Here is a 9,101-nt window from a genome sequence, read left to right as displayed (position 1 = left end):
CCTCGTGCTATAAATCGGGACGCCGCCCTTGGCTCGCTCGGCTCGGAGACCTGCCCGTGGCGGGAGAGGGAACGGCCGGTCTCCAGGAGCCCATCCGTTTTATGTGACACCACTGTTCCCGACACCTCCATAAAGCGCTCGCCGGGACCGGGAACTCAGCCATGAGCCAAAGGGCAAAGCGCGAGGCTTGGGAAGAGGGAGGCGGGGGTGGGGGGCGGCGAGGGGGGCGGGGCCGCAGGGGAGGCACGTGCCAAGGGACGGATTGGTGCCCTCGTTTCTGAGCAACGGGACACCCCGCCCGTGACACATCCCTTACTGCTGGAGAGGACGGGACGTTTCTGCTTACTTCGGACAGCAATTTTAAATGACTCTTACAACGGATCCTCCGGACTTCCCGCTCTGGCGCCGTGGGTGAAGGGTCCCTCTGCAGGGGCTCCGATCACCGCGGAGGCCCGGGTTCCGTCCCCGGCCCAGGTCTTTCCATATGTCGGGGTGTGGCCGTAAATTTTAATAACCAAAACCAACAGCGCCTAGGAATAAGATAAGTGTTCTTATAAAGCGACACCCTCTCAGGCTCTGCTGTTTGGGTCACGGGGCAGGGTCTTTTTCAGCTCCAGGCTGTGCTTCTTCCCGCTTATCTTTACAACACCCGGTTCTGGAGCCTCCTCAGCTCTAGAAATGCCTGCCTGCTCGGCCGCTGGACGCTACAATAGGTTTTTCAATCTCCTCATATAAAAGTTACTCTATTGAAGATGCATTTGCTTTCCAGATCAGATACGTTTCAGAAGAACCTAGGATAATTTTATTCAAACATTTAATCTTATTTCTTGAGTGTCAACTTTTCCCCATCATTATTCTCGTGATTAAATCCCCTTCACCATGGTCTCTTGCACAGGACACGGGATGCAATCAGCGTCTGGGAAGTTTACCAGGTGTCAAACAGGTAGCTACCTCCACACAGTTCAAAAAGGACAGACCACACCCGCTGACAAATCATTCTGCACTTGCCTTGTTGCAGGCGCCACGCGTCTGGGGTCCAGTACGAATTTTCTAGGTGTTCCAAAAGCCCGTCTCTATTCCTATACCAATGAACCTATGAATTAAGGAGACTGACTTTTAGAATGCTTTGCTTTTTAGTCTACATTCCAGGTAGTCCAAATCGGTGGAACACAGTGGGGACAAGCACCGGCAGGACAGAGGGGCCATCCTTCAGTGGACGTGAGCGGCAGGTGGAGGAAGGACGGCGGGGCGCACGACGATGTCTGTGTCCAGAGCAAGGCAGAGTGAGTTTCCAGGAGACGGCGGTGTCATTGCCAAGGGCAGTGGCAGAGATCTGGGGAAATAATGCACCACTTTCCCCTGGGTTTGGCTGACCAGGAGTTGCTCGTTAGGAGTTTCAGCAAAGAGGTGGGGTCTGGCCAAAGTGCTGGGTGTGGGGTGTGAACGTGCAGTAGAAAGTCGGGCAGCAGACAATTGCTGCAGAATTTAGAGCTTTTGTTCCCGACTTTTTCCTGGGAAGGAAGTGCGTGCCTGCAGCATCGGTTCCGATCCACCCCCAATTCTTTCAGTGCTATTGTGTATTTTGTTCTCTGCTTATTTTGCCTTTGAGTGATATTGAGTATTCTGGGTCCTGGTTTTGAATTCTCCAGTGCAGAGCCTAAGACAAGACCTGGTGCCCTGAGAGCAGAGAGACGGGGAAGGAGGCCACAGCTGGAGCTCAGCTTGCTGCCTCTGTGGGGAGGGAGCTGAGTTCCACGCGATCCCCTACCTAGGACCTGCAGGGGGTGCCCCCCAGACCCTCCTCTGAGACCTGGAGCTGGAGGGAAGAGTGTGCACAGACTCCTGCCCCCAGGGGTTTTATCTCCTTCAAGCTTCCAGGGGTCTGACTGCATAGGAGAGACCCCAAGGTGGGGGAACCAGAGGAGTGGGGGGCGGGTCGGGGGCATCCACTGCCCCCAGCAGAATCCCACAGTGTCCCGGCTCCACCAAAGCCACATGGAGTCGGCTCCCACCTGCAGTGCTATGCTTTCTCACAGCCCACCAGAGGGACCATCCACCCTGTGTAAGAAGCGTGACCTTAGAAGCTGTGAATCCAGGCGTGTTTAAAGAAACGGATGAGAAGATGAGAAGAGTCCAGGCCATCGTGGAGTGCGGCTTGGGGAGTGAGGGCCAGGTGGCCCCCGTGCGGAGCCCAGGAGCCCAGATGGACGTGGAGCGATGGGGCCATGCCCCCACCATCCCTGCCAGCTGCTCCGAGGCCGGGGCCAAACCCATACCTCACAGGAATGAACGGGGACATGGGGCAAGCACTTCCCCAGTTAAACAGCACAGGTAGCCGTCGCACCTTAAACTCTGTCACAGTGTCACTGGCAGAGGATGGCTCACCTCCACACGGACCATCTGACCGTCCCCACGCCCTCCACGTCCTCACCCACAGCCCTGCCTCTGGCGGATGGCATGCGTCTGACTTGGTGCAGATGAGGCCCTCGCTCCACAAGCAGACCCCGAAGGGGACACAGCCACGCTGGCTCTTTCGGGGGGAGCGGATCCCGTCACACGAGGTCCTCCTCTCTGACGGAGCTCGTCATGTTCCCGACCTGCAGGTTCCCAGACCAAGAGGGTTCCCATCACCTGGACCAAGTTCTGCCCCCGACCCAGTTCCCCTGAGCCAAACTCCAGCCAGGCCGTCACCTCTGGCTTCCACGTCCTCCGTGTGTCCAGTTCCAGCAGGAAGCCCGCCCGGCCAGAGCCCCCAAACGTGACGTCTCCTCTGGTAATTTTCCATCACCGGCCCCACCTGCTCCAGGGCTGAAAACCCCCACTTTCCTTGCAGTGGTGAGAGCTGAGCCCGGTGTCTGCCCCACGGCGAGACCCTGGGGAAGTGGCCCCCTTCCTTGGTGTCCGATCCCAGCCGAGCAGCTTTTCTTTAACCCCCCCCCCCCAACCTGCGGAATCAGGAACTCGAGGGAGGGATGCAGCAATGGGGGCTTGTCCAGCCCTCGTGGTCTGGCCACTACGTCAGTTTGCTAGCCTGGGAAGGGCGCTTTCCTGCTCTAAGGTCAGGCCCCGGGGACGCTGCAGAAGGCGGCTGGGTCCTCACGGCCCCGGGACTCCCGTCTGAGATAGTACCATCTGACCGGGGCACCCACCACCCCTCAGCAGAACTGAGAAAGGCTGACCAGGACCCCCGGAGCACCGCGACTCTTTCAGGCATCGGATGGTAGTGGTTTAGGATCTGCACTTCGGTATGGACTGGGCTGGTTGTGGCTCTGAAAACCCCAAGGACAGTGGCTGAAGTTCTAATTGTCAGGATCAGTTCTGCGGTTCTGTGCTGACCTGTGGTTTCACACAAGAAACACCCACAGCTGGCGAGGAAACCACAGGGGTCTGGAAACGGCAGGCAGAGGTGAACAGGAGCCTGGAACTTTCTGCAAACGATCATAAGGAACCACAGAAAGGCATCGAAAGGGGAGAAAGTGCATTTCTTGGTTGGGAACGTGTTGAATGTTTAAAGCCAGGGAACAGCCGGGTAAGAAGGAGCAGAGGCTCCCCTTGGCCTGAATTCCACAACGAAATTGCAGTTAAAGCTGGTGTTTTTATTTCCCATTAAGGCCGGTAGAGGACATGGCGCATCAGACGGGTTATTTCATACCATTGTTTCATGTCGTGTTTTGGTTCCATTTTTAAACCTCTGCGGACATTAGGGACTTATGTCTCTAAAAAGCTTTAAAAATCTTGAAATGTTTTTAACAGACACGCTTTTACAAGAGAAATATTCGCATTCCTTTCATAAGAGAAACGTTATAAGGACAAGATTCTCAAGCTCCAGCGTCAGCATCTGCCATTGCTGCCACATCTGCCATCGCTGTCACATCGGCCACCTGGGAAGGAGCAGAGAGTAAGCGGAGGCTTCAGGAGGGGAGTTTGTTCAGATTTCCTTCAGTGCTTCCTCCGGATGTGCCCCCTCTGGTGGCAGCTCCCTGGGAGCTGGCGAAAACAGGGCATTTCAGAAGTCTGCACAAGAGGCCTCAGGGTGAACTTTCAAACCCTGGAGGGCTGTACTGCTACTGCCTGAGCCCACTCTTTTCCTTAATCCCCTAGAAATATAACGAGAGGGTTTACTTTGTGGCACATCTCTAGAGCAGTATCTGAATCATCATTCTTTAAATTGCCCATTAAAAAAAATTTTTTTTTGGTCTTTTTGCCTTTTCTTGAGCCGCTCCCGCGGCATATGGAGGTTCCCAGGCTAGGGGTCAAATCGGAGCCGTAGCCACTGGCCTACGCCAGAGCCACAGCAACGCGGGATCCGAGCCGCGTCTGCAACCTACCCCACAGCTCACGGCAACGCCGGATCCTTAACCCACTGAGCAAGGGCAGGGTCCGAACCCGCAACCTCAAGGTTCCTAGTCGGATTCGTGAACCACTGCGCCACGATGGGAACTCCCCCATTAAAAATTTAATGTTAATACGTCACTATCAGAGAATGTGTTTTCTTCCTTTTGTAAAGTTTTATGGAAGTTTAGTTGATTTCCAGTGTTGTGGTAATTTCTGCTCAGAGACAGTGTTTAATATGGTGCAGAAAGACAAAAGCTAATTCTTTAATTATGAATTGTCTATTCCACAAATTCATAAGACAGATACCTTATATCTGTGCAGAAGTTTAAAACCTTTAAAATTAAGGGAAAACTTCCATTCTCCAACTTTGGCCTTTTCAGCCCTCTCTCTTCTGCTGTAGGTCCTCTCCTGTCCAGCCTCTTGGGGGCGCCGCAGCCCTTCCAGTAGTCACACCCTCCAAACACACCATCTCCACAGCATCCAGGCAAGCACACCCACCCAACAGCACATCCCCACGGCTTCTCTGCCACACGAACCCTGGATCTTCCAGGTCCTCGCCATTTCCACCGCGGGTGCCCCGGTGCCAAAGCACCGCCGCCGTCGCCAGCCTGCTCCTGCAGCAGCCTTGGCTCACCTTCCACCATCCACCTCAGCTGCGGCCAGAACAACCTTCTAAAGTGTAGACAGAGTCTAATCCTCTCCCAGGTCACTGCCTCGGAGGCTGCCCACTCCAGTTAGAAGAAAATACACCTCTCCCCATGGCCACCTCGGCCCAGGTTTCTCTACACGCACCCCGAGTGCCCGTGCCCTGTCTGCCCCTCCGCGTGCACGTGGTCCCGCATTGCCAGCTCCCCCCTCCCCTGCTACCCCTCAGACACCCTGTCGAAGCAGCCCCTCAGCACCTTCCCTACCATCTGTCACCTCATCAGTTGTGTGCAAGTGGCATCAGGGACCTCTGCTTGCTCAGTCACCAGTGGGTCAGGTGCCAAGCACCATATTTATTGGACAGATCAAGGCACAGATAAAGGTCCATGCCTGAGTCTCCCTCGGTCCCCAACCTGACCCGGGATCTGCTGGGTTCCCCCTCTCTGGACACTGGTGGCCCCATGACCGTCCCCCCAGAGACCCCAGTTCTTCAACTGGCTCCCATTCCTGAGACAAATGAGTCAGAGGATGGAGGCTGCGTCGGTCACAGCGGACACGGTACCACCAAGAGGCAGTCAACTGCCTGGCAGAGAGAAGTGCCTGAGCTGAGGCACAATCTACAGACTGGGTTTAGGTCACGGCATCCCCCCACTTCCAGGTTCCACCCACAAACCTCTTTGAGTCAAGTCTGCATCAGTTACATGAGCGTCAGTGGCTTCCCCAGTTCTGAGCACCTGAACCGTCACTGCTGCTTCTCAATCTTCACGAGACACTGTGGTCCTTGCAGATGTGCCAGGCGAGGGTTCAGGATTGAGGGCAGAGCTCTCACACCGCAGGCCGGACGCCGGACGCCGTGAAGACAGCCAGGGCTCCTCCCCTCCCTGCTCCTCATGCTCACGACACATGGGCTCCTGACCTCGAGGCCGGAAGCCCCTCCTCTCCAAGTCACTGTGGCTCCTTGGTCAAGCCTCAAAGCTCTTCCGACCACTGGGGGGGACCTGATGGCCTCCTGCCTGACTTCCCCCCGACAAGGCTGGGCCTCTTCCTCCTCCTGGCGCTTCCTCCTTTGCCCAAGATCCGCACATTCAGGGTGCCCTCCAGGACCTGGAAGATCGGATCTGCGTCTCTAGCTCTGCCCTTTCCCCGGCAAACCCCAGATTCCCTCATGCAGCGCAACCTCTGCTTAGAAGTCTAATGACCACCTTCCATGTAACACCTCCCAGGTGGAACTCCTGGGGCCCCGCATCACAGGAACTGGCACCAAATTCATCTAGTTGTTTAATTTAGCATAAGAGCAGTGATGCTACTGATACATGCATGTTTACTAGAGGCCAAATTCTGTTCTAAGCAGGAAACCTGCTCATTTTTAAGGTTTCCCATTTTTTGCAGTGGGCTTCTTTTTGCCTTCCTTTCTTAGGAAAGTTTCTTTTGTACATGGAAGGAGCCCTTGGGACAAGCTCACTGCTTCTCCCCATGCAGAACCCCCCCTCCCCTGCCCGTGTTGGACCACAGAAGCTGGGAGCCTGCACCTGAGCAACCTTCTCCCCGGGCAAATGCCACGTGCTGGGTTAGCTGAGGGTAGTAATCACCCTGGCTAGTTTACACCTGGCATAGAGAGACTTCACAGAAGATGCTGCCTCTCGAAACAGCAACAGGAGAAGCTATGAAAACAAAACCACAAGCAAATGCTTTGGCCCCGACGGAGAGCCGTGAGGTAGCCCTGGTACGGGCAGTGCTTTGCAATTCTCCCGACCACTCTTTCGCCCACCTTAAACCTTGGGGCCAGGGGACGGGACAGAGGCATGTCTGCGAGCCGGCGGGCACGTGGGCATCGCTGGGAACACGTGTGCACCTTTGTCTCGGCGGCGGTGGCATTTCTGCTGAAGGGCTCGGGCGAGTGGCTCAGTTCCATAAGCCATCAGGGCTCGGGGTAAACATGCTTGACTGATTAATGATAACAGCTCTTAAAACACCACAGACGTTTCCAGCACCCAGAAATGTTTATTTTTTTATACTAAATTAAATTCATTTTCTCTCTCATTCCCTCTAAGGAGAATGGTGACAAATTTGAATTCAGAGAGAACTGCTCTATGGAGACGGCCCTGAGCCGTGACCTCTCAACAGGCCCCAGGGCGGGTTTCTGTTTCAGCGAGAGGCGGGGGAGGGGCGGTCCAGGGGCCCCCGAGGGTACTGGGTGCGGTGCCCCGAGGCAGCCGCCTCCCCAGGAAGCAGCCCGAGAAGCGGGTGGCCTGACCAGGTGCCCGCTGAATGCCCACGCTGGTAAGAGAGAGAGGACAGGTCCTCCTTGAGGAGCATCTGCTCTGCGCCTGACACCAGGATGCTGGGAAACAGGCGTCACCCCCTCAGCACGTGGGGACACGAGGGAGGCGGGGAGTGGTTCGCTTGCCCCAGGCAGCAGGGCACCCCTCTTGGATTCCAGGTCCATTTCCATCGATTTCCATTTATCACTCTGCCTCCAACGCCGGGGCAGCAAAGGACGCTTATTTACACAGTGTCCATTCACCGTGTTTGTGTAAACTGTTCCGGCCAGTTTTATGCTAATAAACTTGGTACCTCTTGAAAGCCTGTATTGGACTAGACAGCCCCAGCCTCCTAACTGCTGTGGTTCTTTCTGCCTTACCAAGACCCGGGTAATTCCCGCCAGCTGCACGCTGGCCAGCAGACAGATGCTCCCCAAAGAGCCCGGCCCTGCAAGGGCCGACTCTCTGACTCTGGCTCTGCGATTCAGGGACGATGCCCACCGACCCCTCGTGAGCTGGAGCAGGGCGAGAAACTCAGGCTGTTGTGAACGTTGTTTTCAAACACTGAGCCGAAATACAGCCATAGGTTGTCAATCAATTTCAAAGGACAACCAGGCACTGCTTTGTTCCAGTCTTTAAACGTTTTTGTCACCGATGAATTTGTAAAGTCCCACGTGGGTGCATGTGCAGCTTGGCTGTGAATCGTGCTCTTCGGGAAAGCAGACTGAGCTCTGGAAGTCATTGCAAGTGTTGGGCGAACCGGATGGCGATCCTGAGTTTTCTCTTCGCATTGAAGACGGGCCCGAATTTCCTTCACTTCGTAGAGTGTGCATGGTTTCCGCATTTTGTAAAAGGCTGGTTTGTTCTTCACTGAGGGTTTGTGTCGAGAGCTGTATGGATTTCAGGACCACAGCCCAGCCAGACACCCTGTGCCCAGGGGACAGTGTCCAGGAGGAGGCACAAGAGAGAGGACTCCAGCCAAACTGCCAGCAAGACGCTGGAAGAGAACCTCCTCTCCCATCTAAACAGAACACAGAACAGCTCGTGCCCTGATGTTAATGCTTTGAGTCAAAAATTCATCCTGGGAGTTCCCGTCGTGGCGCAGTGGTTAACGAATCCGACTAGGAACCTTGAGGTTGCGGGTTCGATCCCTGCCTTTGCTCAGTGGGTTAATGATTCGGCGTTGCCGTGAGCTGTGGTATAGGTCGCAGACGCGGCTCGGATCCCGCGTTGCTGTGGCTCTGGCGTAGGCCGGTGGCTTCAGCTCCGATTGGACCCCTAGCCTGGGAACCTCCATATGCCACGGGAGTGGCCCAAGAAATAGCAAAAAGACCAAAAAAAAAAAATTCATCCTGGAAGAGGCAGCACCCTTGAGGACACATTCCAGGCCTTCCTCCAGGGGGTCTCGTCACTGGGGACCCCCGGGGCCCACAGCCTTTCCTGCTCTCTAAAGCTGAGCTCCTGCTCTTTCTTCAAAGTCCAGCGGAAAAGCCGCCTCCTCCTAGAGGGCCTTCTTGATCCCCGCGAATGCGCTGTGCCTGCCCACTGGGATCTCATCAACGGATCATTTTCTAATCTGTCCTGGTGTCTCTTTCTGGCTTTGACCTCCGGGAACACCTGGCCCAGGTGGAGGCTCCAGAAGTTACTCGAGAGAGAAAGCTGACTTCCCCTTCTCTCTGGAGACCCCTTTCCTCACAGCAACTCAGCTGAGGCTTCTGACATTCAGTCAATCGAAGCACCCGTGGTGAGGCGGCCCCAGGAATGGCTGGGGGCAGAAGCCAAGCTTCCTGGGGGGGCTGCGGAAGCCGTGCCTGTGGTGTCCGCCCTCCGTGAGCCCAGTGCACAGAAGCAGCAGGGTGG

At 55.6% G+C, this 9,101-nt stretch overlaps 1 long non-coding RNA gene across 2 annotated transcripts; it reads left to right on the top strand.

The window, feature by feature from the left end:
• Positions 1-296: 296 nt before the first annotated feature.
• Positions 297-4,473, top strand: LOC146401121 (uncharacterized). Of its 2 annotated transcripts, none has more exons than XR_014809405.1 (3): positions 297-545; positions 1,150-1,283; positions 2,037-3,646. It is a non-coding gene; the product is annotated as an uncharacterized LOC146401121 (long non-coding RNA). The 2 variants fall into 2 exon arrangements; XR_014809404.1 differs by having other exon boundaries at positions 321-943; positions 1,138-1,283; positions 2,037-4,473.
• Positions 4,474-9,101: the final 4,628 nt, after the last annotated feature.

The sequence above is a fragment of the Sus scrofa genome, chromosome 7 (genome assembly GCF_054392235.1).
Source record: "Sus scrofa isolate SSC_HxYL_T2T_F1_AM1 chromosome 7, Sscrofa_HxYL_maternal_Yorkshire_Landrace_v2.0, whole genome shotgun sequence".
Lineage (NCBI taxonomy): Eukaryota > Metazoa > Chordata > Mammalia > Artiodactyla > Suidae > Sus > Sus scrofa.
Note: the sequence above shows the minus strand (reverse complement) of the source record. Positions and strands in the feature narration are given on the sequence as shown.